The sequence below is a fragment of the Rhineura floridana genome, chromosome 9 (genome assembly GCF_030035675.1).
Source record: "Rhineura floridana isolate rRhiFlo1 chromosome 9, rRhiFlo1.hap2, whole genome shotgun sequence".
NCBI lineage: Eukaryota > Metazoa > Chordata > Lepidosauria > Squamata > Rhineuridae > Rhineura > Rhineura floridana.
The window spans coordinates 60543208-60560136 of record NC_084488.1 but is presented as its reverse complement, the minus strand read 5'-3'; the positions used below and the strand labels follow the sequence as shown (position 1 = coordinate 60560136).

The 16929-nt window shown below is 42.9% G+C and overlaps 1 protein-coding gene across 11 annotated transcripts in view; it reads left to right on the top strand.

Annotated features, from left to right (window-relative positions):
- Positions 1-4162: 4162 nt before the first annotated feature.
- Positions 4163-16929, top strand: part of NPY2R (neuropeptide Y receptor Y2) — a 117154-nt gene continuing 104387 nt past the window's right edge. For 4 of the 11 annotated variants that reach the window (XM_061584540.1, XM_061584532.1, XM_061584547.1 and 1 more), the window contains exon 1: positions 4163-4260. The gene's annotated coding sequence lies outside the window, so the exon portion shown is untranslated. Of the gene's footprint in view, positions 4264-9219; positions 9341-12855; positions 12908-16929 lie in introns of all 11 variants that reach the window. The other 7 variants (XM_061584550.1, XM_061584537.1, XM_061584535.1 and 4 more) reach the window with 5 other exon arrangements.

Sequence of the window (16929 nt, the reverse complement as noted above, 5' to 3'; positions counted from 1 at the left end):
TTTTGGAAAGTTAACATTCAGATTGTGTTGGAGGGGGGAGCAGACTTTAGCTGCAGCTTGCATTGTGGATTGTCTGTCGATGTCCTTAAGCCGGGACCTGATAATCTGCCTAGCCTTACTGGGATCTTGGGAGGCGAGAAATTCTATGGATAGGCCTAGATAAGGAAGCTTTTCTAGAAAGCATTTCATCCAGGTGGAGAGGTACCGATCTTCCCCAAGGAGCGACAGGAAGCCTGACGGACGTACAAAAGTAATTTGGATCCAGAGATTGAAGGCAAGGGACCAAGCTCGGCATTCGACCGAGCTGGATCCCGCCTCTACTCTCAAAACAGCATTTGGCACACAATTAGGGACTCCAAAGATCCGTCGGAGAAAGTAAGACAATACTGATTCAACCGAAAGATTGAAAGCATGTACCCAAAGTTGGACACCATACAGTAATTGGGGTAGTATTTTAGCTCTAAACACCTGGATGGCTGCAGGTATGTATTGTCCCCCGTTTTTATAGAAGTAGCGTATAATACTCTTCATCGCTGTCCATGCCGTCGCAACTGACGCACGTATGTGTGGCACCCAGGAAAGGTAGGAATGAAATACAATGCCTAGATATTTATAGGATCTAACTTGCTCAATAATATGTCCGTTGATTTTCCATACAGGGGTTAAAGAGGATTTTGCAAATGCTAGGATTTTGGTTTTGGAGAAATTAATTGTGAGGGAATTCTCTGAGCAGTAGGTTATGAAAATCCTAATCAGGCGTTTAAGGCCAACTTTAGTAAAAGAGAGCAGAGCCGCATCATCCGCATAGAGCAGGATGGGACAGCTCTTTCCTCCAATTTTGGGTGGGTGTAGGTCCGGCGAGAGGCATTTGGGAGCCAAATCATTCAGAAAAAAATTGAAGAGGAGAGGGGCCAGCACACATCCCTATCTGACCCCTCTTGACGTAGTAATTGAATTGGAGAGGTCTCCCTTAGGGCCGCAACGGACCCGGAGGGAAGTATTCAAATGCAAATTGCGTATCAAAAACAGCAGCCTCCTGTCAATAGATGTTTTAGCCAATTTGGCCCACAGAATATCCCTCGGAATAGAATCGAACGCCGACTTCAAATCAATGAAGGCAACGTATAGGCCACTCCCTACCTGGTTTCTGTATTTTTCGGCTAGGTGATTTAATAGAAGGCAGTGATCCATTACCGATCTGCTGCTCCTGAAGCCTGTCTGTTCCCATCCCATCACGTTTTCCTCCTCCATCCAGTTGGACTGTTTCCTCTTAAGGTAAGTGGCATAAAGCTTGCCAATCACCGAAAGTAGGCTAATAGGTCTATAGCTGGCGGGCTCATTCCTAGGTCCTTTCTTATAGATAGGAACAACAATGGCTTCCTTCCAAGACTGTGGGAAGTGTCCTTTGTTATTAATCAAGGTGAAAAGGTTGGCCAAAATGGGTGCCCACCAGTCTGGATATGATTTTAAAATCTCTGGGGGAAGATTGTCACCACCAGGTGCTTTAGCCGGTCTTAGATTTTTGATCAAGTGAATTATTTCTGTCTGTGAGACCGGTGGCCATGTAGAAAGAGGTTCATAATTATCTGCTGGAGGGAGCACTGGGAGGGGATGCTGCAGATCCTTTTGGTAGTCCGCAAAATGTTGCTCCCAAACACTGGGGAGGATATTACAAGGGGCTGAATTGAAGGGTCTGGTAGCGCCATTGACTAATGACCAAAATCTTTTGGGATTTTTATCTTGGGCTGCTTGTCTCAGGGATTCCCACTCTTTGTGTAGCGCTAGCCGTTTTTAGTAACTATAAGAGCCTTATAGTCCCGCTTGGTCGTGTAATAAGCCTCAGGCAAGGCTTTGGCCTTTTGGTGGCGATAACGAATATATATATTTTTTAGTTGTCTCTTTAGGTCTAAACATTCTTGGTCATACCATCTGTGTGGGCCTGAGTGGGCATTTACTCTTCTAGGAGTGTTATTAGGTACTAATAATGGTTGAAATATCTCAACCAAGGAATCGAATATATTTAGTGTTTGGGGAAGATTGGGGGAGTTCTCAAGAGACTCCTGTAAGGTCTTCGCCAGGGGAGATGTTATAAATTCCGCTATTTTGGAGGCAACTGTCTGAGTCCATATAGGGCGTTTATATTGGAGCAAGTGGTTGACAGCCTGATTACATTTTGCCACTAGCCGGCCATTTGTCTTTAATCGCAATGAGAGAGATAGAGGAAGGTGATCACTGTCTAGTCTATTGCCAACTGAAAAGTTCATTATTGAATTCAGAAGATGGTGCGAAATGATCGCATAATCGATCACACTACTTCCTCTATTTGAAATGTATGTATATTCCACACAGGCATCAAGGGGGCTTAGGCCATTAAGGATGGTGAGATTATGACTGCCGGTAATGTGAGTCAGACATATACCCGGATAGTTAATGCTGTGATCTTTGGAGGTTCTCTCTGGCTCAGGAACTAGATGTGCGTTAACTTCACCCCTCCATAGGTTAGAAGCCAGGAGGCTCTCATTGTTCTGGCCAATCCTAGCATTAAAATCCCCCAGGATAATTACCGGGGCTTTGGGAAATCGTGCCTCCAGCTCTGTAAGGAAATGATCTAGGTCCTCCCATATTTGCTCTGTAGATGCCTTAGAGGTGGCCGGGCGAATATAAACATTAATTAGTAAGAAAGATAGCGTGTCAAAGGTCAAATGGACAGCCATGGCCGAATTGTGGCAAGATGGGATCCTGTTACAATGGGCATTTAATGCTGTGGAGATCAGGATTGCTAACCCTCCTTTAGGGCATCCCTTAGATAGAATTGGTTGTGGGACTGCAGGTAAGGATATAGAGTTAAAGCCATCAATATTTAGGTCGTTGGTATGCCAAGTCTCCTGTAAGCAGATTACATCCTGGTGTTTTAAGAAGTTGATAAAGTCTGGGACATTTTGTTTAGCAGGCCAGCCAGCTATGTTCCAGGACAGCATCCGTAATATACAAACGGTCAACGGTGAGGTGTTAGATTTACATGTAAGGTAAGTTGCCTCTAGTGTGGGTAGGTTATGCTGGGAGGGTCAGTGCAGCGTTTCAGTATGGTTCAGTGGGTTCATTCCTCCCTTGTGTGTTGCCCCGGAGGGTAGGCACGATTTCGAGGTTGTGGGCTGGGACAAGGATAGTTCAGTTGAAGAGTAGGATGTATCCGGAGTGGAGGAGGCAGGCACTTCCTCAGTGGAGCTCTTTAGTTGTTCCGTATCTAAAAGGCGTTGTATTAGACAGTATAGTTTATTAATAACCATACCTCTCTCCAGTTCTGTTAATCGAGGGTATAGATCCGTCAGTTGAATCTCTTCTGGTTCCAGCTCCCCCAGTAAGGTCGAGAGGGATTGTGCCAGGACAGGTGGTGTATCCGGCAAAGTTCGTTCTTTATGTTGTGGATATACAGGGGGAGGAGTTGCCTCTGTTTCTGTCTCTGAATATTGTGGACTCATTGAGCTTCCAAGGTGAGGCCAAAGTGGTTCTGGAGCTGCAGAATTGGTATAATAACGTTGTATCAAAAAGCCTCTACGATATAATTCTTCTCTTTTCCCAAATATCCGATTAGTTATTACCGTGGAATGTAATGTCACAATTAAGCGCCATGTTCCAGGTCTAGTGGGTACATTAATCATGGATTTAATATAATTGGTTGGTTGTCCAGGGTGTCAAATTTGGGCAAAACTGTTATCCAGATAGGTTATATTTGGAAAAGAGGGCCAGCTCCTTGTCGTCCTAGAGTTATACGATAGTACCAGTTTCCCAGGCTGCAGAACCAGATTCCAAGGATGAGGCTGCATTTTAGTATAAAATGTCTTTTGGCTCTGTTGTACAGACAGTGAAGTAAAGCTCTCTTCGTCAGGAATAGGTTCGCTGAGAGAGCTCCCTCTAGGGTGTGAAGAGGATACTTCCTGGAGGTTGCTTGGTTTAGATGATAATGACGAAATATGCTCTCTCATAATGGAGGTCGGCTTTTGTGGTTCGAGTAATTTGAATGATGGTTTAAAGTCCATTCCCTTGGGTTTCTTACAATTCTTTGTTTGCGTTTCCTTTTCCCTCCCACAGGAAGCGACCTTCGGCTGCTGCTGTTTGTTCTTCTTTCTTTTTTTATTATTAGCTGTTCCTTTTGCAGGCACCAGCTGCTGAGCAGAGCCAGGCGCGCTAGGACCCACCACCACAGGAGCTGGCTGCTCCAGATGGCCACATACAAACTGTGACCCCCAGGACTTCACCAAGGTGGTTAGTAGGCTATTAGTTTCATTAATGAAAGATTTGATTAGTCTCAGTTCCTGTAAGATAATAAGTTGTCCATCTGAGTCTAATCCTTTAAAAGCATCATTAGCCTCAGCTACCGGGAAGCATGGTCCAGAATCTCCAAAGGATTTTATGGTAGGGGAGTTTTCGCAGGGTTGTTCGTAATATGAGTCAATGGTAAGGGTCTCTGAGGGGGGTGAGTCATGCGATGAGTTGAGAGAGTTTAGAGAGCAGTTACATCCCGCATCTCGCAGCTCCTCCGCTAGACTTATAGCTGTGTCTTTGGCAATATTTTCTGTTTGATTGTTGACTAGGAGAGATTTCCCTAGTGACCATTCATGTGCCACTGCTTGTAAAGGGACCTTGGTCTGAGGGTTTTGTGTATTCAGGAGATGCAATACATCCTGCGTTCGAGGGAAATAGTTAGTTATCTTGGGCTGCCATTTGTTTGATCCATTTCCATTCTCCATAGCAAGCTCTTTGCCTCTCCCAAGCGTTAACTCTTCTTATTGTAGCCGTTACTTGGTATGTTACATTGAAACACTAGCACCTTCCGCTCTCGTAATAGCTGCAGTGCTTATCTGCTTAGGCATATAGTTGTCCGCAGATCAGAGACGTATTAAAGGATTCCAGATAATTACTCTTGCAGAGTTGCAAGGAATGTAGCGGTCGCCCAGATTAATGGAGGCAATTAATCCAACTGTAGGGTTTCTGTTTACCCTGCTGCCGCTGTTTTATTGCTTTTTACTGTAGTCTTTCTAATACCAGCAGATGCTAAGCAAAAGCAGCTTGAATATGCTAAGGTCAGAGTTCCAAATCATAAAAGATTAAAACACGTATTTGTTATAAGAATCTACTGTCTGCAAGAGCTTATAGATAAGCTTCTTACCGGAAGAAGAGCCTTGCCGGAAGTCGTTTGGATAAACCATAGTTAAAACTAACCTTAGTTTCCAGTCTGAATAAAATGGCAAACTGCAGTTATAAGTGGATGCTTCCAATCTCCTTCTCACAGCTATGATTAGTCTTAAACTATGATTAGTTCAAACAAGCTAATCTTAAACCATAATTTATGGAAGCTTACTTGTTTCAACTGTTGTCAGTTAAGTTTAACAACAATTTAGTGTTTGGACACAAATATTAAACTTTGGTTAATTGAAACTGGAAGTGAAAACTGCATTGGAAAAGTGAGGAGGGGGAGTGTCCAAGGTTTGCGTACATAACAATAACCATTGCTTAGCATTATGTCCAAACTGGGCCACAGTGGTTAGTCATGTCTACTTTATTTGAGCAGATTTAGAAAGATATGGTTTTGTTTTTATTTTTAATCAAGGTTCTGTTTGGACTAACTATGGAATATATGTACTTTTGAAGTGGCTGTAAGAGATTTTTGTTAGGGTGGGAAGATCTGTAGGCTGAGATAGAACATAGGATAGTAGAGTTGGAAGGGGCCTGTAAGGCTATCAAGTCCAATCCCCTGCTCAATGCAGGAATCCAAGGTCTTATCCACATGGGAGCATTACTTCAAACTAAAGACACTGTTTTTACCTCTGTTTTCTATCTGCACCATCCACAGTAAGGGCTCAATGCCAGCTGCAAACACGATGTTTTCTATTCACACTGGAGGGGAAGGATCAATCACGCAGTTTCCTAATGACCACACCCTCTAATTTAACATTTCCACTTGCTCTGGTTACTTAGCAACTGAGCAACCCGGAAGTGCAATTGTTTGTATTTTCACTGGTACAATACAGCTGAAATACAGATATTTGTTTGAGCAGTGTTATGCTTTTGCACACGTTAGGGCACCATTTGCGGCAACTTTAAAAATGCCAGCAGAACAGGAGAGAGAAGCTAGGAGTTACTCTTCAGTCCTCAGGAAATGAAATGAAAGAAGGGAGGCATGAAGAGGGGAAAGCCTGACACATCCACCTAAAAGCATTGGGGCACAGCATCTGCAAGCACTAGAAATACAAAGTGGAGATGATTTTTCCTTCCCTTTTTGGATCATCAAAGGATTGGGTTAGTACGGATTTATGGGGGGAAATTGCATGATAGCTTCTGTTTGCCAGTAACATCATGTGAACCATGCAAATTAAAAGGGGATGTAAGTAGCACCAGGCACACAGCAAAGCCCCATGTAGATGAGGCCCCAAATTAAAGCACACTTGACAGACGGCTGTCTAGCTGCCTCTTGAATGACTCCAGTGTTGGAGAGCCCACCACCTCCCTAGGTAATTGATTCCAATCCAATCAAATCAAATTTTATTATGCAGTCAATGACCCACAATACAAGCGATTTAAACAATTTCCCCAACAAATTAAAACTCAATACAGTATCAACAATAATGCTTTGTTTAAAAATTCAAACTAGCACCGAGTTTCCTTTTTTGTAAAATCTGAGCTATACAAAGAAACTTAGCGATTGATTTAGTAATGGCCTTATCCTTGTCGGATAGCAGGTAATGCAATAGCCACTCAATAGATCTACCCGGGAAAGTTTTAGTAATTGGGAGAATCAGTTTGGTACGAGCATCCTTGTATAATTCACAGTCAAATAGAACATGATTGATGGTTTCAATCACCCCCGGCTTACAGAAGCAGAAACGCCTTTCCTGGGGGATTCCCTGGAAATGGCCTACAAGAATTGCAGATTGGAGGCAGTTAAATCTGGCTCTAGTGAACAAGAATCTATATTGCGATAGAGTCAATTTTTCAAGGTAGGCCACAGGATTTGGGAAGAGAAAGCTCAGACCAAAATAAAGTGGTGAACATGATGTTCGTGCACCGGACATTGAGTACTGCAGGTCTATGTCCCTAATCTGCTGGCCAATTATGTGATTTGCTACCTTCCAGTCCCAAGTAGCCAAAAGATCCAATGAGAGGCCAAGACGCTTTATCTTCTCATTGAAAATTTTGGACCAGGAACTTATGAAGGAATCTCTCCATATTAGATGTAAATACCCTAGAGGGGGTCCTGCATAGGCCACTTTAATCTAAAGGCCAGGAGCCAGGCTGAACACTCAATTGATGTAAAACCTGCTTCAAGTCGAAGTCCCGCAGCAGATGCACAGTGTGGCAGCCCAAATATGGAGTGCAAAAAGTGTGAAAGCACCACCTCAACTTTAGCGCTGAAACTCGATACCCATATAGGGATGCCATATAAAAGCTGCGGGAGGATTTTTACTTTAAATATTTGAAGGGCAGCCGGAATATATTGGCCACCTCTGGTGTAATAGAAGCGGGTGGTAGCTTTAGAAATATTATTGGCAGATGAGAGTGCAGCCTGTATATGAGCAGACCAGGAAAGTGAAGAAGAGAATATAATTCCAAGATATCTATATTGCCTGACCTGCTCAATCTTCTGACCTTCTATACTCCATGGCTCTTTTGAAAACCTACGTGAGAATATCATGATTTTTGATTTTGCAAAATTGATGGCGAGTAGGTTTTTTTTACAGTATAATGTGAAAACACGTAAGAGACATTTAAGGCCAACTTTCGAATAAGATAATAGGACTGCATCATCTGCATACAGCAGTATAGGGCATCTCTCCTCTGCCAATTTCGGGGAATGGAGATTATCTGCAAGGCAGTAACTGCTCAGGTCGTTAAGAAAAAGATTAAAAAGGGTGGGGGCCAGGACGCAACCTTGGTGCATTCCTACATTAACAGGAATAGATTTAGTAAGACCATCATGTGCCCCACATTGGACACGGATTGAGGTGCACTGATAGAGGCAATTTATCAGATATAAAAGTCACTTATCTATCAAGGTCTGTGACAGTTTGGCCCATAATAGATCTCTAGGGACCGAGTCGAAAGCAGTCTTAAGGTCCATAAAAGCGGCAGAAAGGCCCTTGTTAGAGCCACTCATGTATTTCTCCACCAGATGTCGTAAAACTAGGCAATGGTCAATGGTAGATCTACTCTTTCAAAAACCTACCTGCTCCCACCCCAGGATGTCCTCCTCCTCAATCCAGGCTTGTAATTTGATATTTAAGACACTAGCATAGATCTTACTCACAACTGAGAGGAGGCTAATAGGCCTGTAGTTGGTGGAATCACCTCTATCTCCTTTCTTAAATACCGGAATAACTACCGCCTCGAGCCAAGCTGAAGGGAGCTTGCCAGTAAGATTAATCTTGGTAAATAGATTAGCAAGCAATGGGGCCCACCATTCAGTGTTTGACTTTAGCAATTCAGGTAGTATAGTATCTATCCCTGGTGCCTTACCAGGTTTTAAATTGGAGATCAGGGTAGCTACTTCCTTCTGCTCTATAGGGGGCCAGGCTGGTAATGAATTGAGCTCTACCAAAGTAGAAGCCCTGAAAGGATTATCCCCAAGATTCGCAAACAATACTGTAAAGTGGTGGTCCCACATGGCAGGAGAGATGGCACACCGCGAGGTGGAGAAAGAACCCAAGGCGTCTGTAACTAGCGACCAGAATAGCTTTGAGTTATTATTTAAGGAGGCATTAATTAAAGTCTTCCATCCTTCTTGTATAGCTTGTCTCTTTTTATAGACAATTAGCTGTTTGTATTTCTTTTTGACTAAATAATATTCAGGTGGAAGAAGGCTTGCTTTAGCATTCCTATAATTAATATAGAGACTTCTCAACTTTTGCCTGACCTCCCAGCATTCCTTGTCAAACCAACTGGAAGGGGACTGTTTAGTTGGGCAGTGGGAATGACATGACATAGTAGTTTTGACAACATTTTCCAAAGCTAAAGTCAAAGTAGAGTAATCAAGTAAAGCAACAGATATTTCATTAGCATTTGCTATATGGGATCTTAAGTTTAAACCCTGGGAAGAGTCTAAGAAACTGGTCATCTTTAAAGAGATCCTTTCGTTCCAATGGAGTCTTTTATAGCGAAGATCGGGTGTAGTATCTTCGCAAAAAGGAATAGCGGCCGGATGTCCCCCTCCTATTGTTGTCAAAGTACAGATCAAGGGGAGATGGTCACTTTCCAGCCTGTCACCTACTAGAAAGTTGGAGATCTGATTGAGCAAAGGGGGGGATATCAACACATAATCCACTACACTACTTCCACGTCCCGAAATGTAAGTATACTGTGCTAAGGCATCTGCCTTCATGTGTTTGTTTATAATTGTCAAATTCAAGCGGGCCGCCAGTTGGATCAAGCGTATTCCCGCATAGTTTACCTTCTGGTCTTTTGAGCATCGACCATACTCTGGGATAACATTTTCAACCTCCATCGACCCCCATAATGGAGATTCAGCCAGGGCATCGTTATTTGGACCAATCCTAGCATTCAGGTCTCCCATTACTATTAATTGCGCCTTAGGATATTGCATTTCTAAGTCAACTATATAATTTTCCAGCTGATCCCAGGATAGTGCTATTTCCCATTTGTGGGGGTAAGGCGGGATGTATACATTTATTAATAAAAGAATGGTTGCTCTAAGTTCTATTAGACTCGCAACAGCTAGGTTGCCACAGGGGGAAAGTTTCCTAATGCTTGTACTTAAAGAGGTAGAAGTCATAATTGCTAGACCGGCCTTGGGTCTACCTCTTCTATTTGCGGGCTTCACAGGTAGCTCCAAGGCCGAAAAGCCATCCAAGAAAATACTTTTTGTAGACCAGGTTTCCTGCATACAAATTACATCATGTGATCTTAAAAATTCCTTAAACCCAAGGCATTGTAATTTGGAAAACCAGCCCGCAACATTCCATGATAAGATTCTAATCTGGTCTGATTTCGGTCCTGATCCTCCCCATTTACGAGGTTGTCGAGTTGGATGCTGTAAAGATCTGGTGGGATTATCTTGAACCAAGGGAGACTGTCGCTCTATGATCCGATCAAGCACGTCATCCTTATCCAGAAATATGGCTCCAGATTTAGCAGGGGGCTGAGGCAATGACTTTGTATTAGAGTGAATTTTTAAAGGCCCAACCGGGGCATGGCCTAGCTCCTCTGGATCAAGATACCTAAAGCGTAACCACTCATCTTCCTTTGGTATCACATGCTTGGGCTTTGACGGGGGTATCTTAGGATGAGTCACCAGCTCTTCAGAATTGTTGGGCAAGTAATGAATATGGTCCCTTGAAGATGAGGGGGTAGAATCCTTAGAAGGTTGGGACATCTGGACCAAGTGGTCCAGTGAATTTTGTTGATAAGTTTCCGTCATAGATCCCGGTTTGGTTTGAGCAGATTCTGTAATTCCGAGGGGGTCAAGCGTCTTATCTAGATCTAAAACGTGGACAATCGTATTTCTTAAAAGTGTTAGTCTGTCAATAATCTCTTTCTGAGATCCTGTAGGCAAGGCATGGAACGATTTTATAAGATCTTTTTCTTCCAAGGTTGGATCAAAAGTAGGAAGAAAGGAGTTTTGCTGTTGAATATAATGTTCCTCAGGCAAAGGATGTGCTTTAAACAAAGGCCCTTCCAGAAGCTGAGGAAATTTTCTTATGTTGTTCTCTGGCTCGCAGTCCTGGAGTTTGCTGAATAAATGCAACGGCTTCTGGTTCACAAATAGCCTACTAATACATATGCCTATATGCCAAAACTGATCTTTAACCTTGTAAAGACGCATCAAAGATGGCCAACTCCCAATGGTCACTACTGCTCTAGCGTTCTTATAATCATAAAAAAGATATTCGATCTCTGTGATATCATCGATCAAACCGCAATCTGGAGCAATCTTGCTTATCAAATGTTGTATATGCACTTTGCGCTGCCAAGGAGTCAGCATACCCCTCGGTTTGGGGTAGTTAGAGAAAACTAACTTGCAGCGACTTAGTTCCAGTTCCCATTTTTGCTGAGTTAATGGAAGAGGTTTATGAAGCATCCTACCATACGGTGGCTTATTGGTGTTCAGTTCGTTCAATGCATGTTGCCACGGGTCTTGTATTTCCTTACTAAAAACCCCACTGTCCATTTCCGTAGTCAAGCATGCTACTTGAAGTGGAGCCACGTCTTCTGGAATGGAAGGAGGTCAGAGCGGGTCAGAGCAGGGGCTTAAGTCAGTTTCTGTAGATTGTATCTTGCCAGTCTACAAACTTGATTTTTGAGTCTTTGCCAGCTTTACAGAGGGCTGTTGAGTTTCTTCCATAATCTTAAAAAGTTTCTTAAAGTTTAATCCTTTCTGCCGCTTTAAGGATAGATTTGTTTTCCTCTTGGGGTTAGGTGTTAAGTTTTTTGTCTTGCCCCACTTGGTACATTTAGTACTAAATGTTTTGCTAGTCTTGCGCTTGTTTCCTTTCTTTTTATAGCTAGAGGTGGCAACTCTGGTATTAGAGTCAAGGCCAATTTTTACAGCGTTGTCATTTCCTTGGGAATCAGGGCAACGGGCACAGGTGTGGAACTTGTGAAATTCAGCTATCACCACTAGCAGAGCAGAGCTTTCAGTCAGGAAATTTTTGATTCGTTCAAGTTCATCATTCAGCAGTAGCAGATGGAATTTCAATTCAGATGGATGGGTACTCTCTACCTCCTTGCTTTCTGTTTGGCTCGATAAGGAAGAAATTTTCAGAGGGCTAAAAACTTTGCCAGTCATTGTTAAAGCAGCAGGTGTTAAACGTTCATCAATGCTCAGATTCCAATCATAGGCTGTAACTTCCTTATCCTCCACACGAGGGGGTTCCTTCAACTCGCCATCCATTTCTGAAACTTGTAGTAAAGAATTTGAGTTGCAACCTAATCCTAGATTTTTTTCAAGTGATTTTCCTGGGAAAGTATCCATTAAGGCAATTTCTGCTGCAAGGTCTGTTCCCAGGGGGGACTTATCATATAAATATAAATCGCATTTATTGTGGACTACAGTCCAATCATGGATAGATTGCGGTTGGACTGGGTCCGTACGCTCAAAATCAACCCCATGTTGAGGAGAGGAACTTCTAGCTCCATTAATCCTACTATCTTCTTTCTTTGGAAAGTAAGAATTTATGTCAGCTTGTCTCGTTCTTTTCTTCTTCGGGGAGGTTGAGCCGGTTAAGATAGTTGCTCCCAGCAACCTGGTTGCCTGCCTGGTAAGAACCATAGCCCCTGAGTTCCGGGCTGAAGCTGCTGAGTGATGCCTCCACTTAGATTAGAGATAAGTTGTAATTTTCTGCAGTATAATAATAATAATAATAATAATAATGTAGTTGTAGAATAGTCAGTTTACCTCCCCCTCTCGTACTAATTAACCATCATTCGTCCCAGATCCCAAGTTCAGAGTAAGAAGAGAGATGATGGGGGGGGTCTTCGTCCTTATCTCTCCAGTGTTTTTCCCATTCTCGCGTCCAAGCAATCATTAATCACCCTCTCATACAACTCCCAAGAAGCTGGACACTCCAGGAGTTAATTTGCTGTTGTTTTAGCCAGCTTTATCAAGATCAAAACTTACCAGACAAGAAAAGGCACAAGACTGTATCCGGAGGCTGTTACAAACCCAGCTAGCACCGCTGCCATTTCCCTGGGAGTCGGTAATTGATTCCATTGTCAGGAAGTTTTTCCTGATGTTCAGCCAAAATCTGAAATTATCCACCATCTTGTAACTGTGCATTTGGTTTCTTTTTCCCCGATGTAGAACTTTGTCCTTATCCCTGTTAAATTTCATTCTCTTGTTTTCAGCCCAATGCTCCAGCCTATCAAGCCTGAGGACGTTGACAAGGTGCTTGGACAGGTTCGTGCAACCACTTCTGTGCTGGATCCTTGCCCTTCTTGGCTAATAAAAGCTAGCAAGGAGGGAACAGCCAGCTGGGCCAGGGAAGCGATTAATGCCTCTCTGCAAGAGGGGGTGGTCCCTAGCTGCTTGAAAGATGTAGTAGTGAGACCACTCCTGAAGAGACCCTCCCTGGACCCAGAAAAATCTTAATAACTATAGGCCAGTAGCAAATGTTCCATTCCTGGGCAAGGTCCTTGAATGAGTGGTGGCCTGCCAGCTCCAGACACTCTTGGATGAGACCGATTATCTGGATCCATTTCAGTCGGGTTTCAGGCCTGGTTTTCGCATGGAAACAGCCTTGGTTGCCCTGTACAATGACCTTTGTCGGGAGAGAGACAGGGGGAGTGTGACTCTGTTGATTCTTCTTGATCTCTCAGTGGCTTTCAATACCATCGACCATGGTATCCTTCTGGGAAGACTGGCTGAGTTGGGAGTGGGAGGGACTGCATGGCAGTGGTTCCGCTCCTACTTGGCGGGTCAGCTCCAGAAGGTGGTGCTTGGGGAACATTGCTCGGCACCCTGGACTCTCCAGTATGGGGTCAGTTCTGTCCCCCATGATGTTCAACATCTACATGAAACTGTTGGGTGTCGTCATCCGGAGCTTTGGAGTGCGTTGCCATCAGTTTGCTGATGACATGCAGCTCTATTTCTCCTTTTCATCTTCTTCAGGTGAGGCTGTCAATGTGCTGAACTGGCTGCGACAATGGACTGGATGAGGGCTAATAAACTGAGGCTCAATCCAGAGAAGACTGAGATGCTGCTAGTGGGTGGTTCTTCTGACTGTATGGTGGATGTCCAACCTGTCCTGAATGGGGTTGCACTCCCCCTGAAGGAGCAGGTTCGTAGCTTGGGGGTTCTCCTAGAACCATCTCTGTCACTTGAGGCTCAGGTAGCCTCGGTGGCACGGAGTGCCTTCTACCAACTTCGGTTGGTGACCCAGGTACGCCCCTATCTGGACAGGCATAACCTGGCTTCAGCTGTCCATGCTCTGGTAACCTCCAAGCTAGATTACTGCAATGCACTCTATGTGGGGCTGCCTTTGAACACGGTTCGGAAGCTGCAGCTTGTGCAAAATGCAGTGGCCAGATTGGTAACAGGGACCAGACGGTTCGAACATATAAAACCGATTCTGGCCCACTTGCATTGGCTGCCTGTATGTTTCCGAGCTCGATCCAAGGTGCTGGTTTTAACCTATAAAGCCTTACACGGCTGAGGACCACAATACCTGATGGAAGGCCTCTCCCGGCATGAACCCATGTGTACACTACGCTCAACATCTAAGGCCCTCCTCTGGGTGCCTACTCCAAGGGAAGCTGGGAGTATGGTAACAAAGGAGAGGGCCTTCTCATTGGTGGCCCCCAATTATGGAATTATCTTCCTGATGAGGTGCACCTGGTGCCAACACTGTTATCTTTTCAGCACCAGATCAACACTTCCCTCTTCTCTCAGGCATTTTAGCATGTGTTTTTAAATTGTTTTTAATTTTTTTTAAATTGTGTTTTTAAATTGTTTTTTTTTTTTTAATAAAAATTGTATATTTGTTTTTATTGTTTTTAATTGCTGTAAACCACCCAGAGAGCTTCGGCTATGGGGTGGTATATAAATGTAATAAATAAATAAATAAGATCGCTTTGAACATTGTTTCTGTCTTCCAGGGTATTAGGTATCTCACCAATTTTGTATCATCTGCAAATTTCATAAGCATTCCCTGCACTTCCTTATCTAAGACATTAATAAAAACGTTGAAGAGCACTGAGCCCAGGACTGATCCCTGTGGTACCCCGCTCATTACCTCCGCCCAGTTTGAAAAGGAATAGTGTTCATGAAAGAAGACCTATTATTACAGTTATATTTGGCCTGTTTTTGTTAAGATAAGTTATTAACTGAAGTCCTCTGTATCCACACTGATTTTCTATGTGGATATTGCTTTTGAATAAAAAAATATTGTGTAGACCATCCTAATTCATGAGTGCATTTATGTCTATTTTACCACATTAATATAAATTAGAAACCTGTGGTCAGCCATTAAATAGATGCATTATTTAATGCAGTTTTCCTACACAAGAGTAACAAATCTCTCTCTGTGTGTGAAGTAGTTAAGCAAATAACTGAATATACTGTAAATGAATGTTATATCTTTTTGTCAATCTCTAGCTATGTTCACTGAAAATAATACACACTTAAACTGCTTGTCACGTTTTTCAAATACTGCACCAGAATAGTCAGGCATAAAATTACACTCATTATTGCCTGCCATAATTTATCTTAATTAAATTGAAATGGCTCTAAGAGAATAACTATTTGTAAAATTGAACTAATGCAAAAGTAATAAGAAATGGCACTGGTAAAACGGTGATAAAAACCATCTTTTATGTAGTGGTTAAGGTGTTGGACTACGACCCGGGAGACCAGGGTTTGAATCCCCACACAGCCACGAAGCTCACTGGGTGACCTTGGGCCAGTCACTGCCTCTCAGTCTCAGAGGAAGGCAATGGTAAACCCCCTCTGAATACTGCTTACCATGAAAACCCTATTCATAGCGTCATCATAAGTCGGGATCGACTTGAAGGCAGTCCATTTCATTTTCACCTTCTGAACCAGCAGATCCTTGGTTTAAATAGGAGGTGAAACTGCTTTTATGCAATGTCCTGATACATTAATCTTTTTGATATATCATCTCAATATTTTTCTTTTTATTCATGACATTTCTGGTGGTGGTGGGGAAACACATCCAATCAGAAATGATGTATTGTTTCTTTTAAAATGTGCTACATTGCTGTCTGCACATATTCCCAGACATGTTTCTCTTAAGACTATTCCCAAGTAAGAAGGCAGGCTATCAAAGGGGAGAGAGAGTTTCCTTTTCTCTGGGCAATCCTTTCTCTTCTAATGTAGGAGCTTCAATTTTTGTTAAAAGATGTGCTGGTGCTGGAAATTCCAGCATGTACTACCTTGGGAGGTCACAGTACATACTGTATTATTTGAATTGGGTCTCTAAGCTCGTGCACTGTGTTGAGAGCCAGCTGGTGACACAGTGTGGCTTTTGACATTATAATTGCACCACCCATTCACAGCCGTATGTAATCTGAACCATTAGCAAATTTGATGTAATGCCAATTTGCAAACTGGCATGCAGAAGGTGTGGCCCTATGGTCCAGCTATGATTTCCTGTGCTAAGGCAGTAGCTAGTGGTAAAGTTAGATAATTTTAGGCTCTGGTCTTAAAGGTCAGCGGGAGGGCACTTAACTCTGGACCTAGTGCCTTATAGGTGTTGTTGTTGTTATGTGCCTTCAAGTCAACTACAACTTATGGCGACCCTATGAATCAGCGACCTCCAACAGCATCTGTCGTGAACCACCCTGTTCAGATCTTGTAAGTTCAGGTCTGTGGTTTCCTTTATGGAATCAATCAATCTCTTGTTTGGCCTTCCTCTTTTTCTACTCCCATCTTTGCATTTGAGGACCTTTTCTAGTTCTGTCATAGCAACCCTCCCCAGTCCTAGCCTTCTTCTGATTTCTTGACTATTGTCTCCAGTTTGGTTAATGACTGTGCCAAAGTATTGATAATCCTTGACAAGTTCAACGTCCTCATTGTCAACTTTAAAGTTACATAACTCTTCTGTTGTCATTATTTTAGTCTTCTTGACGTTCAGCTGTAGTCCTGCTTTTATGCTTTCCTCTTTCATTTTCATCAGCATTCATTTCCAATCATTACTGGTTTCTGCTAGTAGTATGGTATCATCTGCATATCTTAAATTATTGATATTTCTCCCTGTACTTCTGCATAAAATTTCTCCAGTTCCTCTTCTTCTGCATTTGCTGTTGGAGCATAGACTTGGATGATGGTTATGTTAATAGGTTTCCTGTTTAATCTCATTGATATCACTTGCTCAGACCTTGCGTTGTAACTCCTAATTGCTTTTGCTACATCTCACTGTTAAAGCATCCCCATTTCTTCTTAATTTCTCATTTCCTGCATAA